The 25,372-nt window shown below is 34.9% G+C and overlaps 1 long non-coding RNA gene across 2 annotated transcripts; it reads left to right on the top strand.

Annotated features, from left to right (window-relative positions):
• The first annotated feature begins 1,803 nt into the window (after window positions 1-1,803).
• LOC102485434 (uncharacterized) lies at window positions 1,804-25,158 on the top strand. 2 transcript variants are annotated; one of them, XR_001370430.1, is made up of 4 exons: window positions 1,804-1,914; window positions 4,229-4,332; window positions 16,383-16,423; window positions 25,005-25,158. It is a non-coding gene; the product is annotated as an uncharacterized LOC102485434 (long non-coding RNA). The 2 variants fall into 2 exon arrangements; XR_334677.1 differs by lacking the exons at window positions 1,804-1,914; window positions 4,229-4,332 and adding an exon at window positions 8,550-8,647.
• Window positions 25,159-25,372: the final 214 nt, after the last annotated feature.

Here is a 25,372-nt window from a genome sequence, read left to right as displayed (position 1 = left end):
ACTTTTTTTCTTAAAAATCTGAAAATTGATTTAAGATAATTTCTCTCCATAGTTATTCCCTTTTCAGATCTTCAAACAACTTGTTTAGGACCTTACCAGAATTTTAGTCTATGTACCAAGAATCACACCAAAAAGCAAATATATGAATAAACTCTCAGGAGAGCAGTTGACAAGCATGGATAAGCTGGAAGAGACTAGGTATATATTTACTAAATACTAAATGATATTTTATTTCTATACTGATTTGGAGAGCAAATTGGGATAGATATTTACATGTGGGTTCCAGTTATAATACTTCATATCTTTTTTTCAATAATAGAATTACAAACAAATTTATTTTGTAGGTTAAAAAGTGAGATGGGTAGGAAAAGTAAGTAGGAAATAAAAAATTTTTAGAGAAGTTTGTATAGAACGATAGCTTAACCTCGAAAACTCTATTTCCTGCTCATTTGGAAAGAGGGATAGAACACAACAGATATTTGTCCAACCTCTGCTGAACACACAGCTGAATTGCTGTGATATGTTGATAAAATAATCTGTAGCTTTCCAGGAGCAAGAGCTCTTTCCTGACCCTGGGATTTTTACATTTTCCCATTATGTAGATTGACTGTTTTGATAGACCAAGGTGACTGATGATGGCTGCATCTCATAAGGTGGGAATGAATTTGATTGTCTGTGAATTGGGAGAAAAATGAATACTCACAGCAATTGTCAGTTATGTTTTTGGCATCACATTAACTCCAAATCCAATAAAGCTTTGAAGTCTCTAATAATTTTCAAATGGTCATTGAATGACAATTTTAACAAGATTGAAATGGTAGAAAGACAAAAATGAAAATGATAGAAAAATAAAAAAGGAGTCCTGCATATTTTTTTCTGATTCGTATCATTTTTATTGTCTAGCTCTGCATTAGAATGTGATGAAACATTTCCCACAGAAAGGGTTTTCCAAAATTTCTTGGAGAGATTTTCCATGATGTCACCTTGGAAAGACTTAAATTTAACAGAGCTCATATAAGTAAGGGCTTCTCAAACATACTTACCTATGTAGATATACTCACATATTCATAAAATTGATAAAGTGTAGACTACTTACGTTAGACTAATCTTTTAAGAATAAGAGGGCTTCAAAATATTAGTTACTAGTCAATCATAAAGGTTTGAGGAAGGATACCAAAAACTGCTCTTTATAACCTCTCAGGAATGGGTACTTGAATAGCCACCCAAATTTTACAACAATGATGCATAAGCTTTGAGAGTTCCTTCTAACTCAGCTTGATGTCTTTTGTCTTCAGTGAGCAAATCTTTATTTTATAATTTGTCTTCAAACATAAATTGAAAAATCAGGAAAAGAATACTGTGACTGTTGATCATGAAAGATCCAGTCTATTCGGTAACTATAATTCTTGGATAAATTAACTTCCTAACACCTTTTTAAAAATGGTTTATGTTTTCATTTTGTTTAGTTTTTCTTCTGTGATCAAGAAAGATGGAGAGAGAGAGAGAGTGAGACAGCGCCCTCAACAGGGCCTTCATGCCAAGATCTGCCCCTACCCTCGGCAAGCCCCAGATTATTGGGCACATGCTGAGGTGGGGTAGTCTTTAGAATTGAGGTGGGATTACCCTGAAGAACATTATATATTATCTTTCCACCACCATTGGCTCTCTATCTAGCACCAGAAGGTATGCACACTTGCCAGAGAGAGACAGAGAAACAGGGAGACAGAGAGAAGGAAGGAGCAGGAGAAAGCATCCACGCTGGGGTTTGGTTTGCAATACTATCTCTTCCATTTCTCTGTCTCATCAGGATTTGGGGAATGCAGGCACAAATGTGTCTGGTGTGTTTTTGAGGATGCTGAGACTGGAACTTGCACCTCTGCTGGCCATGTGGGATCTGGCTTCCTTAACCACGAGGTAACAGGATCACTTCTCCCTAGCATGCTAATTCATACAATAGGCTAATAAGCTTGGAATCCATGGAAGAATGGATCTTGAGCACTCTGCCAGTTGCATTTCTAGATATGACGCGTGATGATCACATCTTGCATTGTGATTCCAACAAGGTACTGCAGCACTGTAAGGTTCTGTCTGGGCAAACATTTGGCATCCCTTGATTTTATCATAATAATATTACAACATTCTTGTTTCAAAATTCCCTTTGAAAACCTACATATAAAGATCATTCTGTCTTCCTTTTTTAAAATAGTTGTACTTTAAAAATATGTATTACATGAGCTTAATGGTGGGCTCTGCTACTCCCAACAAACTGTGACTATCACCAGCAGAGAAAGACTATACTTGCATAAATCAAGAAACGTCTCTGCAGGTATATAAAAGAACACACATTAACTTATATTTCATGATTGTAAGAGCCTGTCAAAATAAGGTATTTTCTTATAGTATGCTTTAGGTATAGAAATGATTTTACAGTAGATATTATAATGTTTCTTTGATATTTGTGACATTTTCTTGTAAATTTCAAGATTCTCCCAATACGTTGGAACAGTAGACATATTAATGCAGTCTGATTTCTTTCCACAAGCAATCTATCATCCTAAGTAAAATAAATATCTTTCAACAAGAGATTTAATCAAAACTAAAGAAAAATGGAAGGTTAAAAGAGAAGAAATGAAGCCATAGCTCGAGAGGAAGATGTAACGTAAAGAAATGTATCTTGCCAGATTTCACCACCCTAAATTTTTTCCACAGAAACCCCATGACCATGGAATTGCTCAGTATTTCCTATTCATTGTCTTTAATTGGTAAAATTCAAATAATTTTTATATTAATCTCTTTCTGTAATTAGTGGTTCTCTGAGAACTGGGGTATCCATGGCAAAAAATAGCTTTTTTAAGATATCAATTGTTTTAAATCCTTATGAGTGGAAGAAGAGAAAACTGCATGGATCATGGAAGGACATAACGAAACTAGAGATCCTAAGTAAGACATCCCACGATCATCCCAGAAGCACCCAGATAAAAAGCTATACGCACACTTACTCAAGTACAACTACATTTTCACAATCCCCTGCTCCCTTTCTGCTCCTGGAAGAACCATGAAAACTTCAAAACCTTACCATTTCTTTGAGTATTTCCATTTGCTTCTGTAACAGTTTTCTATGTTGAGTTAAAAGAAAATTTAAATAAAGAACTAAAGAGCTCAAAGATTTTTAAAAATAATCCATAGGAGTTTAATAATCACAACTATGTATCTTCTACTGTGTAAGTATATTACTTCTCATTTTAATTAGATTTTTTTTTTGAACAAACATTTAAATGTTAAACTTGCAGCATAGTGGTGAGGCCTCAACTCATCACTCCTACACCTTGCTTTCTCTGTAAGGTGTGTTCAAACTCAGAGCTACAAAGGTCACTGAAGAAGAAAATAATCCCACTGGGGGATTATCCACTTCACCTTCTAAATCATCCTGGCCATGACTGCCAGGCAGACTGTTATAAAACAGTTGATTGTAAAATATTTATTACTTGGTTCCAAAGTTTCTCTTGGCCCAACTATGAAGACTCCTCTGATGCTGTATTTTTTTTTTTTGTATTTTCTTTCTAAAAGCTGTAGAATCTTGAACTCCTTTCTATTAAATCATTATACGGATTTTAAAAAGCTGTTGCTAAAACTATAATCTCATATCCAAAGGTGAAAGGCCACTTAAAACTTCTACTGTGCCAATTAAGTTAATGAATGTGAAGAGAAACCTCCCCCTTATAAAACATGGTTAAAATCTGATACAATTAGTTTTTCCTCAAGATGCATAAATTTTAACAAGCTACTGACAGTTTCACCTTAGGTCTTCTTCTTCTTTTTTTAAAAAAACCATACACAGTTTTTTCTATCATCTTCTCAGACATTTTATTGGCATTGGACCAAGTGTATGTGGTTTTCGAGAACTGTAACTAAGTTAATAGGAAAAGCTCACTGGCTAAACTGGTTGGTATGTATTATTTTAAAAGAAACTCATATTGTACAGAATAATTTTCATTAGAAAAAAAGATCGTAGAACCAGTTGGTGTAATTTCTGAATGGGGAGCAATGTTTTCTGTAAGAGTATTCTATTTAATGATAATAATGGCAATAAACTGTTATATGCTATAGTGCATGTTGGATTGTATCTTTTGTCACACACATTTTTGTGCTTTTTAAATCCCTAAACTTGAATAATGCAGGGAAACTGACATTCAAAGCAATCTTCCCAAACAGTTTTTCTATTTCATAGCTTCCAGATAAGAGCTTTCATCTGCTACAAAAAATCTCTGTCAACAGAATCCACTTGATCAAAGCGTTTTTGTCAGTTATTAAAAGAAGGAAATCCACAAATGTGTGAGTCTATGTTATCTCTTCCATTTTGCGTTTGCAGCTTATACAATTTTTATGCTTTCAAATTGTAACAATAGTTTAACATTTTAAATACATTTTTGGCACCTCATTGAGGGAGCATTAGGGACATTTGCATTTTTTCTGTTCTTTAGCTGTTCATTGATGATTTTCATCATTCCCCTTTTCCCTTAAGGAAATGTAGCCTTGACTTTGCCTACATAGCTATTCATCATCTTCAGAAACTTAAGTCACCTCGCTCAGAATTATTTACTCAGTAGAGTTGAACAATTTTTTTGCTTCGTCCCTTTCTCCCAAGCGAGGATGCCATCGCATCTAGGCAAGAACCAGTCTGCTTCAGAAGATCCCAAGACATTTACACAAGCCAAATAAATCCTTTTCCTGCAGGTGAACTTAAAATAATAGTGTGCTATGGGAAAAATATCTGTAAGTTTTTTCTGGTCATTTTCCTCTAAAGTAGCAAGAATAAAATAACATCTTATATAAGGAAAGTAAAAGTCACTTATGAAAACTTACAGTTCTTATTTAAAAAAAAAAAAAACTAGAGTGTTCTATTTTGATCCTAAAAATATTGTGATATCGTGATGAAATTTCATCACTTCAATAAATTCATCTATAATATTAAAAAATTGATCTATAGTAATTTTAAAATAAATCCAAATACACTGATCTGCAAATTTTTTCCTATGGTTCATGTAAACATTTTATTTTTAAATCATTACCATGTATTATTACTGGAGAGGGCCTATATCAGAAAAAAAAATTATAACTGCTCACTTTAAAGTCTCCTATGTAATTGAATCTACTCTTAGAAAAATCTGACTTGATAACAATTATTCAATGTCTCCCCATGGCTTGAATAAATAAGTCCTAATTCCTTCCTCTAGGTCATGACTCTGTGATCTATCTTCTGCTTTTATCAGTCTGTTCACTAGTAACACTCCTACTTTGAATTCTGGTCAGCTTAAGCTGTCTCACAACCATCTTCACTGATTTCACATCTTTTTTTTTTTTTTTTGAGAGGTTTTTGCTATAGGGTCTGTGCACTTTCCAGAGATACCGGAAGAGACAGAGATAGAAAGCAAAAAATCATCCCTCAGGAGGACGGCTGCACCACAATCTCTTTCTCCTCCAGTCTCCTCTCGGGATTTTGGGCATGCATGCACACATGCTGGGAGTGAGTTTCAAGCTACAGGGTTCAAAACTTGATGGCTTGACACTTGATGGCTTGAAACAGTTGGCCATGTGGGAGTCCAGCCTCCCAACCACTATGCCACCTGCTGGTCCCCAATTTCATATTATTTTCACACAGGATTCCTCTGCCAAGCAAGGCTTTTCTTTCTCTGGGTAACTGTACTTATTACTCTTTTATTATTTTAATTGATTTTTTTTTAATTTCCAAAAAGCAATACTCATTTTTAATTTAACATATTTAACAGATGATATGAAAAACAAAAATACTTCTCTTCTGCTACCTACCATCCTCCTCCAATCTTGATTCTTAATGTAAGACCAGCTAAATAACTGGTGGGAATTAGTGCAAAATGAAAATATGGGCGTCATTTTCTAAAAGCAGGGAAAAAAAGCACTGCTAAGGATACTAAAATATAAAGCTTTTTTTTTTCTCATGTTGTCTCTCTTTTACCTTGTTCTGGTATTTTGCTTTTGTTCATTGTTTGTCTTTTTATCCAAATAAAAATTTAAAAAAATTAAAATTCTTAGCATGATTTTTGCCATTTATCTTTATTTTTTCAATGACAGTATTAAATGCACATACATACTCACTTAGATCATTCCAGTGTAATTACATAATAATTTTGTTAAATTTAATCAATGTTCATTACAGAACTCTAAATCTATTGAGCAAGAAAGTATGCTACAATTATGTAACAATTTCTTGTGTAACTGTTTCCACTGAAGTTAAAACTGACTTACTTATTTGTGTTGCTTTCTTAATTTAACTCTAGAATCTATAATAGATTTTCTTATCTTGGAAGGTAATTATCAGTACATTTATATAAGACTTTATCCATACTACATATTTATAAGACATTTTCCCTTTTTTTTTCCCCTTTGTTGAGTATTTTGTTTCCTGTGTCCCATTTTTCCCCATGTTTTAGGTTTATAGTACAATAAATGTACTAATGAGTCCTATAGGGTGGTGTGCTCACTGGAGAGAGATGGACCAGAAAAGAGAAAATAAGAAATCACCCTCCAAGGGGGATGGCCAAGCCGCAATCCCTTCTCCATTCTCCTTTCGGGATTTTGGCCATGAACACATTACACCTGGTGTGTTTTTCAAGGCTCCAGGTTTAGAACTTGAACCATCTAGTCAGCCATGGGGGATCCAGCCATCTTAACTATTTCCCCACCAACTGGCCCTATAATGTTTTTCTTAATATCAGTTATTGGTATATGAATAATTTTTTAAAAATTTCTGAACACATTTAGATTGTCAGGTTTTTTTGTTTCTTTTGTTTTGCTTTTAAAGATGTCCCTCTACTACCTTCTTGCTTACATGATTTTTAACAAATCTGTTAAAAGGCACCATTACATTTGTTCTTTCATATATAAACTATCTTTTCACTCTGTTTTGAAATTTTGTTTTGTTAAAATTTAATTATAATGTGACAATCTATTTTCTTGTTGTTTTTTTAAATCCAGGGGGTTTAGGATTCATTGAGATTTTCGGTTTTGTGGATTTTTACTTTTCACCAAACAGACTCAAAATTTTTGGTCATTATTTTCAACTATTTTCTGTTTTCCCTTTGAGAAATTCCAATTACATGCTTCTTAGGCTATTTGAGGTTGTCCTACATTTTACTAATGCTCTATTTTTTTTTAATTCCTTTTTTAAAAAATGCTTCATTTTCTAAAGTTTGTATTGCTCTATCTTCAGATTTATTACCTTTTCTTCTTCAGTGTATAATCTGTTGGCTAACCTCATCAAGCATACTTTTTTCATATCAAATATTTCAGTTTTCATTTTGAGGAGTTTCATTTGGGTCTTTTTTTAATTGATTTTTAAATTATTATTTATACATTAAATTTCTATAAATCATCTAGATTGTGAAGAGACTTTCCCAGCATGATATTCACCTCTGTCCAGCCCAGTTGAGACTATTATACATATCCTTATCCATAGATTAAAAAGTCTTATCTGTATACCCAAAGTGTCTTACCTCTCCATTTCCCCCCAAAATTTCCTTTCCTATGCTCTTTGCCTCCCACACTCTCTTTCCACTTTGTCTCTAGTGTCAATTACAGTTTTTAATATTTTTATGTTCTCCAGTCTTTCAGTCTCTACCACAGAGTGCGGCAGTTGATATTTTTTCTCATATATACTTAACTTTTGGAATATGTAGAATATATTCATAGTCACTTTAATGTTCTTTTCTGCTAATTCTAGTATTAAGGCCAGTTCTGGGTCAGGTTGATTGATTTTTCTCCACAATCATGGGTCTCTTTTATTTTTTTTTCTATTTTTCCTATATCTGGAAATTATTTTATTGGATACATTACAATGTGAATTTTAATTGTTGAATACTGGAGATTTTGATGTTGTCGTAAATAGTCTTACTCTATTTCAGAAGATTGTTTACTCAGAAACAGTTTAATCCATTTGTATCTTGCTTTTTAAAGTATAAATTGAGCTTAAGAAGAGGTCTATCTAGGGCTAAAGCTGGAGAAGAGGTCCGTCTAGGGCTCACTACTAAAGCAACACATGTCTGGCACTCAGTTTACTACGACTCCAAGTATTTCAGTCTGGATGGCAGGAACAAGTACTACTTCTAGTCCTCAAGTTCTGAGTACTGTTACAACTCATCCTTTGAAGCTATTCTTTTCTGAATTCAGATTGCTTCCTCATTCATATGCATTTATTAGTTGTAGGGCAGAAAAGGGAAAAGCCTCTTCTTGCCTATTACACAGGATCATGACCAACACCCTCAAAACAAACACAGGTTAACAGAGAAAAGCATAACAAATTTATTCGATTTTAGTTTTACATGACACAGGACCCTGCAGATTAAAGGCCCAACTATCTAAGCAAAGCTATCTAACTCTATGCTTCTGTTTTATATAGTAAGAACAGCCTTGTGGAACGCAATTGGACAAAAATCGTAAGAGCTAAGAGACTGAGTGGGAAAACCCGTGCATACAGATTCTTCTGGGCCTCCTGTGAAGCATTTCTTCCTTGTGGGTATGGGTCAGGAACCATTCTGGAATAGCCAGTATTATAACCTACAATCAAACAATGTAGCTCGGTGAATTTCTTCAAGGCCAACTTATATACAGAAAGGTAAGAGAAAGTTAGACTTTTATGGCTGGCTTAGGAGGAAACGGTTCTGATTCTTCTGACCAGTCTTGGGAAAGAATTCTAGTTTATACGGTTGCTTTGGGGAAGAATGAGTGAGTCAGGAGAGCAGGAGAAAGTTAGAGAGAAATTGTTCTGTATATGCTTTTGACATGTTCACTTCCTGGTATCTTTTTCAGAGCCCCGAGACAGTACTCAGCCGAATACTTGTGGTGCCCTTCTGCTGAGTCCCAGAGTTCTCGCTCTCTGAGTTTCTCTTTTCTCATCAATACTCTGCCCTGAATCGTTTACCCAAATCTTCATTTTCTTTGTTTCTAATGAGGAAATCTGCAGTTAGTTCTCCTTGTGACACAACCTGCACACTCCCCCCGAGACAAGAACTAGACATTTTATAAGGATTACTTCATTTTTCTCTCAAACTTAGAAACATCGACCCTGTTTTCCTGATGTCCGTTGTCTTGTCATCCACAGTTTTATGTAGTTCACCCATATTTTGGTGGATTGAAACAAGTGGATAAATCTTGTCCTTGTTACTTCACCTTATCCAGAATCGGAACTCTGCATATCAGTTTACATTTATTTATGTCCAGACTTATTTTATTTTATTGTTTGGTTCTATTATTTATAATCTCTCTTCTTCTTTTTTATGGAAATCAAATCTTTTTGTTTCTGACAATTACTTTGCTCCTGTTTCTCATCTTGTTTCTGTTTCTTTCAAGTTGCTTACTTTAATTTCTTTCTTTCATTCTTTCTTTATTTTGGGGGATACTTTTTATTTCCTTTCAAGGTTTTCCTAAAATATCTAGTGAGTGACTCTTGAATGTTGGATCACACTTAATGTCAAGGCAGTAACATATTTTGCATAATTTAGGAAGAAAAAGACCCCCTCCATAACCCCCCATACCTCCTTTCCACAGAGAACAAAAACAATTGATAAATAACTCCATTTCAAATAAAGGAACGAGAAAAGAACACCAGGCTATGACAAGAAAATAATGAGTAATCACTGAGGCATAGAAACTTGGGATAGAGATTTAGAGAAAAAAACAAAGCCCAAGAGTAGGAACAACACAGAGCAGAGGGGTGCCCCACTGCCAGAAAGTGGTTATGAGAATATTCCTGGTAGTTCCCATTGCTGCCTCAGATGCCTGGGTTCTGAATACAGGAAAGCTCCGTGATTATTTCAGATCTCAAACAGGTGTGGGCAGTTGCTCGAAGTCCATACAAAAGCAGTGCTTCAGAAAAGTTAAACGTATATATTCCCCTACCGTCTTTCTTCTTGAGACCCAGTTCCAATAGCCTGGCTCCATTTTGAGAGTACAAGCACAGCTAAAGTGAATCCTGCCCCAGGAGTCAATAGATCCTCCATCTCCACTTCACTGAGGCACAGCTGTCACTCCATTTGACCTACCAAAAGGTGGGAAAGCCGGATCAGCAGCCGAGTGCTGTAGTGTAGGGATAATCCTGGCATCTGAGCCCATGCAGCACCCTGTACTCTGGGGAACAAGTGGGACACCACAATGAAGAGGGCACCCTTGAGATCTGGGAAATAATTGCAAGTGTACCTCAGATTGAGGATCTCAGATACCTCTCTCATTCACACAAATACACACACACACACACACACCCACAATTAAAGAGGCAGGGGCCTCTGGATACCCCTGAAAACTAAAGTGTTTGGAACCCCCTACTTTGCCTGAGACCAAAGACTAACTCCGTATCCCCCATATGAAGTTACCACAGGCAGGTCTCCTTACCCAGTATATCCTTCTGGAATTTTCATGTGTGCTATCTACACCTGAGGACACCACACAGACACCCCATTTATGTCAACTCAAAAGCCTTCAGGCATCTCATCTAGGACTTGAGAACACTAGCCTTCTCCTAACAGGCTGGTCATTGCCATTGCCACTGATGATCTTACACTCTTTATTAACTTGACCCCTACACATCACATGTACTCCACTAAGGAACTGAACACACTAACCTGAGTACTTATACTATAACCACTAATGACTTCTTACTCTGAATCAGTGGGACACCTACATGTTGCAAGCACCTAACACAGAGCCTGAGGGACTCTGGTTTAAGGGCTATGCCTGCTAGCGTCTTCATTCTCATCTCAACTGCTAAAACCTCTGTTCCCTGTATGCATCTCACTCAGAGCCTGAGGTTATCAGGATCCCTACACCAAGAACCTGCTATAGCCATGCTCCCTGGAGGATCACCTTCTTGACTGGCAGAGTCTGTATACTGCTTACTCTATATCCAGAACACATGACCCCTGTTCCTAGCCATGGTAACTCCCACCTCAACAAAACGTTGTCTCTGCATTTATGAACACACCCATTCTCAGCCACAGAAACACCCACAGACACTGCTGACATAGATTTCACCTGAAAGAAGTACTGAACCCAATCAAAATCAAAGCGAAAGCACACTATGCAACTATAACTATAGAACACTTCGTCCTTCCATATAGCAGCTACTTCAGAAAACTGAAAGAGGTGACTTTTCCACCAGAGTCCCAGATTTCAACACAGGGACAAAAGAAACATGAAAAACAATAAGAGACCTCTCATCTAAAAGGACATGGTAATTCTTTTGCAGCAGACTACAAAGGAAAAGAAATCCAAGAAATGTCTGAAAACCGATTAAAAGTAATTAACTTAAGAAAATGCAATGAAATGCAAAATAATTCAGAAAATAAATTAAACAAAATCAGGACAAAATCCACAATATTAATGAAAAATTTAACAACAAGAGTTTTTTTAAAAAAATAGCAGATTCAACTGATTTTTGGCAAAGATCCTAAGAATATTTGTTGGGGAAAGATAGTCTACTCAATAAATGGTGCTGAGGGAAAAATAGAGAAAATATTAAAAAATAAAACAAACCTTTATCTTTCACCATATACAAATATAAATTCAAATCGGTTAAAATGGAAAATATGAAATTACTAAGTAAGTATAGGGGAAGTCCTCCAGAATATTGGTCTTGGCAAAGTTTCTTTGTTTTGTTAATTACTTAGTTAATTTTTTTGTTTGTTTTAAATAAGACCACAAAATATGGCTACAGAACCCAAAACTAGAAAAATGATTTTACATTCAACTAAAAAGCTTCTTCACAGCTAAAAAAAAAAAAAAGATTTAAGAAACAAACTACAGACTGAAACAGATAATTGCAATTGAAACATTAATAAGTAGAATATACAAAGACTTAAATAGTTCATCAGTAAATGATAATAATAATAACAGTATAATTAAAAGTGGGATGGGAGGGACCAGCAAATGGCATAGCAGTTACATAACTGGACAACCCCAGTACAGACTTGGACTGTGTGGCTTGAAAATCATGCCAGGTGTGCATGCCTAAGATCCTAAGAGGAGAATGGAGGAGAAGGGATTGTGGAATGGCCATCCCCCTTGGGTGGTGATTTTTCGCCTTTCTTCTCACTCTCTCTGTCCTTCTCTCTCTCTCCAGCAAGTGAGCACCCATGCCCAAAGACAAAAACCTCTAAAAAAGGGGATGGGCAATTGATCTGGGTAGACAATTCTCAAGTTACACAAATAGGTAAAAAGTATGTGATAAAATGCCCAACATCACTAATCATCAAAACCTCAATGTGTTATTACCTCATCCCAGTTAAAACAGATATTATGGTTAAAAAAAATTTAAAAAAGGGCTAGTGAGGTTGTGGAGAAAGGAGAACTCTTGCACACTCAGTGGGAATATAACTTAGTATAGCAATATAGAAAACACAATGATGGGTCCTCAAAAAGCAAAAAGTAGAAATGCTTCACAATCTATCATCAGAGCTGAGATATGGAATCAACTTAAGTGTCCATCAGTGAATAAATGGGTAAAGAAAATATACACAATGGAATACTATTTATAATTACCTAATTCTCTATTCTTATATATATGTATTTATTTCTTCCTGGCATGATTTTAAATTGTGTATATATATATATGATTTATTTTGTACTTGGTAATCATATGCTATGTCTCTTCCTAGAATATGACCTTAAGAATAAAAGAGAGAATTTGAATTAAATTCTATGTCTGACAACCAAATCTGAGATTTCAGAATAAACTGGCAGAATAGACTTTTGTTCTTAAAAATAATATATGACCATTTCAGTTTATATCTTCCTGGAATGACTTTAAATTCTACTTTCAGCATTGAGTAGATTATTCTGAAATACTAATATATTTATTTATGAAATAGTTATGGAGAAATACTAAATAGGGAAATGATCAAAACATGTTAGCTCCAGGTTGGCACCAAGCCTAGTGGTTAAGGGAGCCAGATCCCACATGGTTGACTGTAGTTGGAATCCTGGCACTAGTGTCTTGAAAAGGATATCAAGCACATGTTCATATGTGCCTCAAATTTCTACAGGATAGAGAAATGGAGAAGGAATTGTGGCATGAGCATGCCCTACTAGGGTGTGATCTCTCTCTCTGGCAAGCGTAAATGCCAACTGGTAATTATATATATTTAACTCCTATATATGGATTTCCATATAAATGTGTATTTACACACAACACACACACACACACACACACAGAGGCATACATATTTATACATATATTTGGCTCCAAAATTTCATGTCACAGGATTGTTTCTCCATTTCCTTCTACCTTTTTTTTTTTTTTAATCTTCCATGAAATATAAATCTCACTTCAATAAGGTATCTCTTTATTTCTCAACAAGTAATGATTATTTCTGTCTGGGTGATGAATTTTCATAATCATATTTTGGTTCAGTTTTATACTTCTTTCACACATAGAATTGTTGATTTTAAAGACAGGGAAAATATTACATCAAACCTTTTGTAGTAATCAATTTGGCAAGCTCAGCTTCCAAGAATAACATAAACATTCATAAGTAGCTGTAACACATAGATGATTTACATGAAGTCCTCTTAAACATATGAATTCAGCATGTTTATCACACCAATCTATCTCATAATTTCTTACATTCTTCATATGCAATTAAGATGTATTAAGTGCATACTATGCTCAGATCACTTTTCTAAGTGCAGAAGACATAAGACGAGAAAAAAAACTCTTTCAGTGGTGCTTAGAATTCTTAAATAGGGAGATCAGACTGTCACAATTGCTATGGGTAAAAAGAAATCTGAGAAAGAAACGATGAAGTGCTCAAGAACAACAATGATATTGATGACAACGGCAATTATAATACTGATGCTGATGATGTTTTCCATTATTTGATATTCTAAAGTCTTAAATATGAACAAGTATCTAGTAAGTTCTATAAAATATTAAGTACAGTCTCATCACAAAGAGTTGTAGTCTATTTTTCGGAAAGTTCCTTTTTTCCTTTTTTTTTTTTTTTTTTTTTTGAGAGAGAGATTTTTGCTATAGAGTGTGTTTGTTTGCCAGAGAGACAGAGAGAGAGAAAGAAATCACTGCCCATGGGGAATGGCCATGCTACAATCCCTTCTTCTCCATTTTTCTCTTGGGATGTTGGGCATATATGCACATGTGACTGGCATGATTCTCAAGCTGCCAGGTCTGGGACTCTATTGGCCATATGAAGTCCAGCACTTAACCACTAGGACACCTGGCCCTCTGAGACTTCTTATCTGCTTTTTCTTTTGATCTCTTCATTTAAAATTATGATGATCTATAACTGCTCCTTTGTGATTTGTATGAAATAATACTCTAAATAATGTGTTTTAAAAGTATTAGCTTTAAAAAAGCTTATGTATATGTATAAAATACATTTTATACATATGAAAGCATATATATATACATATATATACATATGTATATGATTATAGAGAAAAAATTATTGAAAAATAATTCTAACTATTTAGAATTATTTGAAATGTAAATAATTAAAATTATTAAATAACATCAAATGAGTAAGTGTCCAGAATTCACATTTTTAAATTTCAGTATGTCAAGTACACTGTGCACATAACTGAGAAAGTGCTGTCTGAATACTGCACAAGTTATTTAATATTATAAAGTATTATAAAGTACTTTTTCAAGTTATAAAAGTTTCTACAGTGTCTGCTGTTTCATTTAACCTGACTTGATCAAAATCTGGAAGAATAAATTCAGAAATATTTCTTCAATTATTATATTTCTGCATCATTTGGTAACATGTCTTTTGGTACACAAGTTTTGACCCTAGGAGAGCTAATGTTTGTTCTCAACCTGCTGGTTTCATAACTGATCTTGCCCAAGTCACATAACCTCCTGCTTGAGTTTCCTCATCTGAAAAATAGAGATAAGAATAGTTTCTTGCTGTTACTATTAGGATCAGAATGTGAATAGCTCTAAAGCTTTGGCATAGAGAAGTCAAGCAACGGTAGGGCAGTATCACAAGATACAATAACCTTAACCTGATCTGGCATGTGGAGTACTTGCCCTCTATTGTCAAAGCAATTTATCCCAGAAGTACACCCATTACATGAAGCTTGACTTTTTCAAAGGTCAAAGTCAAGTCATCTGTTATGTTCTGCTGGGATCGTATTTTTATCCATTCTCTAAAGTATTAAAGTCAAACATAGAAACAAGAAGGTAAAAAGGGGGATAGTTACTTTCTTAGTAATGAAGTTAGCTTTGCATTCTATCTCCCTCAGACCCTTCTCTATACTGCTTCCATTCTTCATCCAGCACTAGGTAGAGAACAGGCAATTAGCTCCTAGCATGTGTTGACTTATGTGATCAGCAATATATGTTGTAGAAATACATGTGTTGGTTTACCTAGAGACCTAACAGTAAATGAAGGAGACAATAGTAACATGCAAACAGCAACAAATCACTCAGAAATACATGCCAAGAGCCACTGAGCTAGGAGGTATATCTTGTTATTGGCTATATTAGGACAAGCCATTTCTAACCTTTCTACTCAATCCTTTTGAGGTAGTACTGCCTCGCCCATCTGCAAAGTACATTTATCCTTTTCTCCATTGTTTGTTGCTTCTTCCCGTGTCTATAAATAAACTTAACACCTTTCAACTTTTCAGTTTGTACATTAAATTCAAATAGTTTAAAAATATACCTTTAGTTATGATCCCATTCTTCTTATTTTCACAAGTTTCTAAAACAAAGTTGTAGAGTCTCAGATACTTGATACCTTTCATTTATTCCAAATACTTTAACCATCACATCTGCCCTAAAAATCAAACACATACATAGAAGCATACATATTATGCATTTCATAAAGTCAATACAAGGTTCTAAATGTAATGTAAATAAAATATAATAAAAGTATTTTGTAATAAAATAATACTACATTTCAGTTTTTAAATACATGGGCATGACTACCCATAGAAGATATAAGGAACTAATAAGATACAAGCATTTGTGTGTAGAACATTCACTAAAGCAGTAGCTACAAATACAAATGAATACAATTGTGTTCACTGGAGCCTCAAACATTAATATTGCTATTAGCATTAATTTCTGAAAAAGTGAGCAACTTTGGGCACACAAAGTAAAATCAATTGGTGTTCAGGTTGATTGTTTTCTGAAAAATACAATACATATACTAAAAGTGGGGAGGGAAAGTTTTTGTTTTTAAGTGAAGTGGGGTATTAGGCAGAAATAATTTTCAATATTCAATTTTGAATATCTAACATGTATTTTACAAACTGTTCAGGATGAAGGGAAAATCTGCTATATGGTATTGTCCTAACAATTGTTAATGTATTATTATAAATCTTCCCTTACTCAGGTCTATGAGAAGTTTCTTCCAATTGCTGTGAAAGTATACAGGTGTGTATATGTACCCAGTGTATACCCTGAAGAGCTATGGTGTCCCACTGAGAATAGATTTTATCAAAAGCACAGTTCATATCATTATTTCACATCTTCCCTTTCATTTATTTATTTTTATCTGTTATTTTTTCAGTGTGCTATCAGGCTTATACACTTATCAGAAAAAGGGAGAGAAAGTGGGATCAGCAGATGGCCTAATGGTTATGTTGCTGGACTCCCGTGTAGTTGACCACGATTCAAGTCCTGGACCTGGTGGCTTAAAACTCACACGGGGAGCATGTGCCTGCATGCCCAAGATCTCAGGAAAAGAATGGAGAAGGGATTTCAGTGTGGCCATCCCCCCGAGGGGTGATTTCTCGCTTTCTATCTCTCTGTCTTTCTCTGTCTCTGCCGCAAGCACACATGACATACAGGAGAAATCTCACCAAACAAAAAAAAAAAAAAAGAAAAGAAAAAAAGTGAAAAAGCACCATCCCATGGAGGATGGCCATGCCAAAATCCCTTCTCCTCCATTCTCCTCCCAAAATTTTGGGCATGCACAAATAATTGCCTGTCATGTTCCTCAAGTTGGCCGATCTAGGACTCAAACTCTCAATCAGCCATGTAGGATTCAGCCATTCTAACCATCTAAACTTTATCAGTCACAGTTTATTATGATTTCATATTTCCCTTCCTTTTATATTTTTTCTTTCATTTTTTTTCTTTCATTTAGTTATTTCTTTTCTTTTTTAAAAGATTTATTATTTATTTATTTTTTAAATTCAACCAGAGAGAGGAAAGTGAGAAAGTGAAAAAGCAAGCCACCAGGTCCAGGACTTGAACCGTGGTCAGCTATGTGGGAGTGTCCAGCGCCTTAACCACCACGCCACTGCTGGTCCCCTTCATTTAGTTATTTCTTAACACAATAAATATATTACTTTTTATTCCTTAACACAATGAACATATTCAGCTTTCCTGATAAGAGTCCTTTGTAAATATGCCACTTTTCTTTTTGTTAGATATTAGGTTGCTTTCAAAAGCTATAGAAATGTTGGCAGAAGTCTTTTTATGAACACGTTTCTTCCTTCTGAAGAATTCCAGGATTTAAAAGAAGAGGATTTTTGTGTTATCAGAGTGGTGTGTGCTTAACTTTAACTAAAATTGCCAGATGTTTTCCAAAATGATTGGCTTTTAACTTTTAAAACAAACATGCGCTTGGCTTCATATGCTCATTATCAGCTAGTATATTGTATCTTTTTATTTTTAGATAGTCTAATAGATATGTTACATTTCACTGTAACTATAATTTGCATTTTTCTATGCTTAATGATTTGAAGAGTGTCTTGATGTACATATTGGTCATTTACATAGAATTTCTGATATAAAATTACTGTTCAAGTGTGCCTTTTATAAAATTTCAGAAAGCAGGTGCTTATATGCATGAGAGAGAGAGAGATGCATTCTTTTTTTGTTTTGTTTTGTTTGAGAGGTTTTTCACTATAGGGCGCATGTGCTCGCCAGACAGACAAAGAGAGACAGAGAGACAGAAAGCGAGAAATCACCCCCCAGAGGGTATGGCCACACCGCAATCCCTTCTCCTCCATTCTCTTCTCGGGATCTTGGGCACACATGCACCCGTGCCCGGCGTGGGTTTTAAGCCACTGGGTCCGGGACGCGAACCGCGGTCGACTACGTGGGAGTCCAGCGACATAGCCATTACACTAACTGCTGGTTCCCAGAGAGAGATGCACTCTTGACAAAATCTGGCCATGCTACAATCCCTTATCCCCATTTCTCCAGCTCCTCGGGATCCTGAGCGCCTAAGTATGCTCACCTGGCATATTTCCAAGCCAATCCAGGAATCTCAACCCACAATTCACCATATGGCTTCCAGTTTTGCAGGGCACTTGTATCACGACTGAGTCATAGTGAGTAGGACTCTCTATTTTTCAACTGAATTATCTGTTTTACCCTCCTCATCTTTTAAGGGTTCTACTTTGTATATTTTAGATGCAAGTCTGAGAAATATATTTATAGAAAATATTTTCTTGCAACCTGTGACTTATTTCTCTCCTTTTTTTATTATATACATTTAAGTTATAAAACATGTTTTGATATACATATGCATAGTGAAATAATTACTACAATTAGGAAAATTATCCATCACCTTCCATAGATACTATATGTAGCAGATGTGGAGTGTGGGGGAGTAAGAGCACCTAAAGTCCATTCTCTTGACAAACTTTTAGTGTACAATACCATATTACTCCTCTAGCTCTCATGTTGGGCATCAAATCTCTAGTTTATTTATCCTACATAAATGCAAATTTGTACCCGTTGATCCCACTTCTCCTTATTTCCTCTCCTTCCTGCCATGGATAACCATCATTCTCTATCTTTATAAGTATTTAACTTTTTAAAAACTCTTCTACATGTTGGGCTGACTCAATGGCTTGGTGATTAGGGCAGCCAGATCTAACATAACCAACCCGTGGTTCAAGTCCCAGACCAGCGGCTTGGGAAACACGCTGGACACATTTGTGTAGATGCCCAGAATCGTGAGGCAAGGGAGAAATGGAGGAAAAGTACCACACTCTGCATGTGAGGTACTTTTTCTTCTCCCTTTCTTCCTTTCTCTCTCCAGTGAGTGCACATGCCCTCTGGCAATAAATGAATAAATAAATAAATAAATAAATTCTACATGTAAGTGAAATTGTATGTTATTATTTGTTCTGTAATTTTGCCTTATTTTACTTACCATAACATCCTCCAGCTTCATCCTTGTGCAATAAATGGCAGTATCTCCTTCCTTTTTGTATATACTCTAATTTCTTTTCCCATTTATCCATGGATGGACACTTTCCATACCTTAATGCTTCAATAAACATGAGAGGGCAGAGGAAACCTGAGGAATTGACTTTACATGATTTCAGGTCTTATGTTTAGGTCTTTCATTTTCAGTTGATTTTTGGCTAGTGTGGAAGAAAAGAGTTCAATCCAGTTCTTTTGCATATAGATATCCAGTTTCTCTATGCATTTATTAAAGAGAATATTACTTCCCCATTATGCCTATTTGGTGGTTTTTGTCAAAAATTTGTTAAACATATATGCTTATTTATCCTGGGCTTTTTATTCTGTTCCCTTAGTCTGTATGTTTATTTTTATGCCAGGACTATATTTTTTAAATAACTATTATTTGGGACCAGCCTTAACATGGAAGTTAAGGTGGCTAGAACCCATGTGGCAAACCATGTCGTTGAAATTCCAAACCTAGAGACTTAAAAACACACCAAGTGTGTATATCTGTGTGTGCGTGTGTGTGTGTGTGTGCCCAAAATCATGAAAGGAAGGAGAAATGGAGGAGAAGGGCCTATTACTTGATCATTTTCCATGGGAGGTGTTTTCTCACTCACCTCCCCTCATCCCCACCCTCTCTCTTTGTGGTAAGTGCACGGGCCCGCTGGCAAAATTAAACAACAAAAACACTTATAACTTGTAGTATAATGTAAAAACAGGGATATTTTCTGATGTTTTATTTTGTTTTGTTGTATCATGATGATGTTGACTCTCTGGGTTTTATGTGTGTGTGTGCGTGTGTGTGTGTGTGTTTGTGTGTGTGAGAGAGAGAGAGAAAGAGAGAGAGAGCGAGATTTTGTATAAATTTTAGAATTGGTTTAACTCTTTTGGTGAAAACTGTCATTAGCACTTTGAAAAGAATTATGCTGAATCTGTATATTGCTTTGGGTAGCGTTGCACTTATTTGCATTTTCCAATTTCTTTCAATATTGTTTTGTAGATTTTCATAATGTTATATTTTAAAATACCTAACTTTTTTACTTTGATGAAAATACATTTTTATTAATTTTATAACAAAGAGGGCAATCACTCTGTTTAAGAAATATTTCTTTCCTAAAGCATTGAAATCAATGTTTTCTTGAGGTCTGCTATGCACTTTGATTTAATACTTGTGTATGGTATGAATTAGGGATGGTCAATTTTTTTCCTTGTTCAAATATCCAGTTACTACAGCTTAATTTTTAGAGAAGATCTTATTCCCCAGTGAATTATATTGGCAACTTTGCAAGAAAAAAAATGTCAAGTTGTGTGCTTCTATTTCTAGACTCTATGTTCTATTGATCTATTATTTGTCTATCTCAATTGTAATATCTCACTCTCTTATTCTTATCCATGTTTTGAGTGGCCATAATTATCCTTAGCAGAAAACTCTAAAGAAGAGAATCAAAGTTAAAACACTCAAGACTTCTTTGATATTGTGGTTATCAATAGCTCTTTGTCATAAAATTCAGTTGGTCCTTCTTAAAATTTTATCATACTCCTTTCTAATTATTTAATGCTATTTGGAAATGATTTTGGAAATATTGTAAAATAGCCAAAACTATAAAATATTTTCTGGATAAACTTCACACGATTTTCTCTGATGTAAGCAAAAGGTAAAGGATTGTTATTTCTTCCATAATTACTATAATTGACCAATGAAATCATCTCAGGTTGGAATTTTCTTTATTAGAATGTTTTAAATTGCTACTTCAATTTCTCCCACAGAGGAGGATGATTCAATTTATTATTTTTTAAGTGCATTTTAGTAGATTTGTCTTTGAAGGAATAGTTCCTTTATATCTAAATTATCTAATTTATAGACATTAACTTCTGCAAAATATTCTTATATCATCTTTTTAATGTCCATACAGTTTTATTGATGTCTGTTTTCATTCTATCAGTACTTTGTGTCTTCTATCTTATTTAAAGTTCAGTACCACTACATATTTATTTATCTAATTTTTTAAAAAGGCTTTTGGTTGCAATGATTTTTATACTATTTTCTTGTTTTTAATTTTATCGATTTCTATTCTTACTTTTATTTTTTTCCATATTATTGTAAATTAAATTTGCTCTTAAATGTAAAAGCTTAGCATTCTGATGTAGGACTTTTCTTCTTCTATAATCTAAACATTTATTACTATAAACCTCCCTCTAATGACTGCTTAACTACGTACCAAAAATTTGACATGTTATATTTTTATTGTTACTCAGTTTAAATATTTCTAATTTTTCTTGAGAATTCTTTCTGACTCATTGGCTGCCTAGATATATATTGTTTAATTTCCAAGTATTTGGATATTTCTAGGAATCTTTTGTTATTGTTTTCTTGTTCAATTCTATTATTTCCCAAGAATTTACTTTGTGCTATTTTTATTGTTCTACATTTCTTAAGTTTTGCTTTACAACTGGAAATATGGTCTATCTTAGGGAATGTTCCATTTATAGCTCAAAATAATGTGTATCCTGCATTTGCTGTGTGGCGAATTCCATCCATGTCAATTAGGTAAAGTCAGCTCATAGTACAGTTCTTATTGATTTTATGTCTACTTATATCAGTTGCTGAGTAAAATGATTGATATCTTCAACCGTAATTTTCAATTTGCCTATCAAGTTCACTGATTCTTTTCTTGGCTTTATTAAGTCTACAATTAGCCTGGTAGAGGGACTGTGCATGTGTTTGTGTCTTTGCAGGCATGCCGTGTGTTTATTTTTAGCACTTCTGTTGATTTTTATAGTTTCCATCTTTATATTAAAATTATCCATATGATTTCACATGCCAGACATGTTTTTCATTAGTCATAGATATTTTTAAGTTCCTTGTCAGCTAGTTCTAACTTCTCCATCCTATTTAAATTTCATTTTGTTAATTGATTTTCTGTTTTTGTTTGTGTTTGTTTGTCACATGTGCTCTCCAGAGAGAGAGACAGAGAGAAGGAAAGCGAAAAATCACCCATCAAGGAGGATGGCCACTCCACAAACCTTTTTTCATTCTCTTCTCAGGATTTTAGGCATGTATACACATGTGACCAGCATGTCTCTCAAGCCAATAGTTGCAGGACAAAAACCATTCAATAGGTCATGTGGAATCAAATTCCCTTAACCACCATGCCACCAGCTGGCCCCTGTTGGTTTTTGCCTGAACAGTGTGCTACTTTTCTTCTTATATGTCTCATAGATATTGGTTGAAAGCTAGATGGATTCTGTTGGTCAATAATGATTGAGACGAGTAATTTTTATGCTGCTAGGCATTAATGTGGAGATTTGGATTAATCTAGTCAAGAGTGGAACTGGGCATGATTTCGGTTATTTCTCAGGTTACTTTCAGTGCAACATAGATTTAAATTTCTTAAGCGCCTCCTGTTTAGATTGAGGGGTTTTCCAGTCTTCCTTTTGCTTTTTACTCATGCCCTCCGCAGTCCCTTAGAAACCTGACTTACTTTACTTATACTTCATGTTTCAGCTCCAAATTTAGCTATTATATAGTGCTCTTACTAACTCAGGCAAATGTAATTACTCTTACCATAATATTACTTAAAAATTAGATAGAATTTTTTCCTTTGCATCTCTTTATTTTTCCTTAAACTCTATGCTTTATTTCAACCAGAAAGCAATTCGAAATAGGGAAATGTAATAAATATTTGATTACTAGAGATATAAATGTATGGAATGGATGGATAATTGGACAGGTGGGTGGATGAATGAATAGAATTATTATTTAGTTTATAGGCACATGACATGTATGCAAGTTATAGATGGGCTATAATTTTTTTAAAGATTTATTTAAGTTTATTTATTTATTCATTTGACCAGGAGAGACACAGAGAGAGCAAGAGAAAGTGAGAAAGCAAGCCACCAGATCCAGGACTTGAACCGTGGTTGGCCATGTGGGAGTGTCCAGCACCTTAACCACCATGCCACCTGCTGGTCCCTGGGCTATAAATTTAATGAGTACATATTTAAAATGAAGAATAGCAAAAATAATTATACTAAAGATTTTGTATTAATGATAGCTAATATTTCTTCTGGATTTACTCTTAAAGAGTTCTAAATACTTTATATATATAAATTAATTTTATCCTGAAAACAACTATTTAAGTTAGATAGTATAGCTATTCCCTCTTTGTGGCTGAAGCTCAGCAAAAAAGGAGTAAGCAATTTGCCCAAAGTCATACAATTTTTAAAAGGAACAGTGAAGATTCAAACCAAAGTGGGACCAGCAGTTGGCGTAATGACTATGTCATTGGACTCCCACGTAGTTGACAGTGGTTTGAGTCACGCACCCAGTGACTTAAACTCACGCCGGGTGCATGTGCATGTGTTCCCAAGATCCTGAGAGAAGAATGGAGGAGAAGGGATTGTGGTGTGGCCATCCCCCTGGGGGGGAGGGTTAATTTCTTGCTTTCTGTCTCTATGTCTCTCTCTGTCTTTCGGTGAGTGCATGTGCCCTATAGCAAAAAAAAATCTCTCAAAAAAAAAAAAAAGAAAAAAAGATTCAAATCAAAATATTCTGGTTCCAGAATCTGTGTTCTTGACGACCTCTCCATTATAATTACAAATAAAAAGATTCTGTGGAAAGGTTTTATACTGAGGAAATGGAAGAAATTACTTCCTACATAAATTGACTGAAGAACAGCTTTTCCATTAGTGACTATTGATATTTTCTTAGTTTATGTAAAGCCAGAATTAATAAACTTTGTGGGGAATGCTAACCTTAAAAAGAATGATGCCTGGACTAGCAGGGGTTATAGAGGTTAAAGTGCTGTACTCCCATGTGTTCAACTGGTTCAAGACCCAGACCTGGCACTTGAAATTCATGCCAGGTGTGGGTGCGTGGGTGCCCAAAATCTAGAGAGGAGAATGGAAGAGAAGGGATTGCAGTATGGCCATTCCTAAGGGGGGGGTTTCTCTCTTTCTCTCTCTCTCTCTGTCTCTCTAGCAAGCTCTCATGTCCTATAGCAAAAATCTCTCTCTCTCAAAAAAAATGATAATGTTATCTTGCATTGAAATGATTCTATAGTTAAGTGTCAGTTACAAACTTTAAATTTCAAAAAAAATTAAGTAATTATTTTTTTTTATTATTTGTTTAATTTGACCAGACAGAGAGAGAAAGATAAAGAAAGAGAAAGAGAAAGAAAAAGAGAAAGAGAGAAAGAAAAAGAGAAAGAGAAAAAGAGACAGAGAAAGTGAGACAGCAAGTCACCAGGACTGAGACTCAAGCCACTGTCAGCCATGTGGGAATCCAGCACCCTAATCACCACACCACCTGCCAGTCCCCAAAAAACATTCTTAATCTGTTCAAGTTAGTAACATTATTCTTTTCTTTTCTTTTTTTTTTTTTAAAAGAGTTTTTTTCTATAGTGCTTGTGTGCTCACCAGAGAGACAGAAAGCAAAAAATTAACCATCGGGGGGAATAGAAACACTGGAGTCCTGTCTCTTCCATTCTGCTCTTGGGATTTCAGGCATGCACATCATGAACCTGGCATGGGTATTAAGTCACCTGGTCTAGGACTTAAACCTCAGTTGACTACATTGGAGTCTAGCAACGTAACCATTATGCCATCTGCTGGTCCCAACACTGTTAGTTTTAATCATTAAGAATGTGAAAGGTTTTCAAAAACTCATGGGAAATACATACGAGAAAACTCTGAATGGATTTTATTATTATTTTTTTTAATTAAGGTAAACTTGTGCTTTAATTCTGTTTTTTGTTTTTGTTTGTGTTTTTTTTGTTTGTTTGTTTGTTTTCACTTTTTATAGCTCCCTCAAACAGATTAGCTTGGCATCTGCACCACACTGGGATTGAGGAAACGAAAACATAACTAGAAAATTATTTGACTGGGGCAATGGAATCTGTGTGTGTTTTGGGGCTATGTCACTTTGTATGTCACTTTGTAGAAAACTGAAACTAAAGGATGGGATAAGTACAATGCGATAACAATGTTTTAGACTGAATAAAACAAAAAAACTCTGAGCGTTGTGTGATATATTCCAATTTCATATGTTTCTCCCTTGTCTTTGGGTACTTTTTACAAAAAAAACAAAATGAGAGAAGGATTTGAAGAAAATTTTTAAAAAAGTATCTACTAAAAACTTTGTAGGAGATAGAGATGCAGGCAATCATATTT

The sequence above is a fragment of the Tupaia chinensis genome, unplaced genomic scaffold, assembly GCF_000334495.1.
Source record: "Tupaia chinensis unplaced genomic scaffold, TupChi_1.0 Scaffold000265_1, whole genome shotgun sequence".
NCBI classification, from domain to species: Eukaryota; Metazoa; Chordata; class Mammalia; order Scandentia; family Tupaiidae; genus Tupaia; species Tupaia belangeri.
The sequence above is the reverse complement of the archived record's forward strand: the minus strand, read 5'-3'. Positions and strand labels throughout refer to the sequence as shown.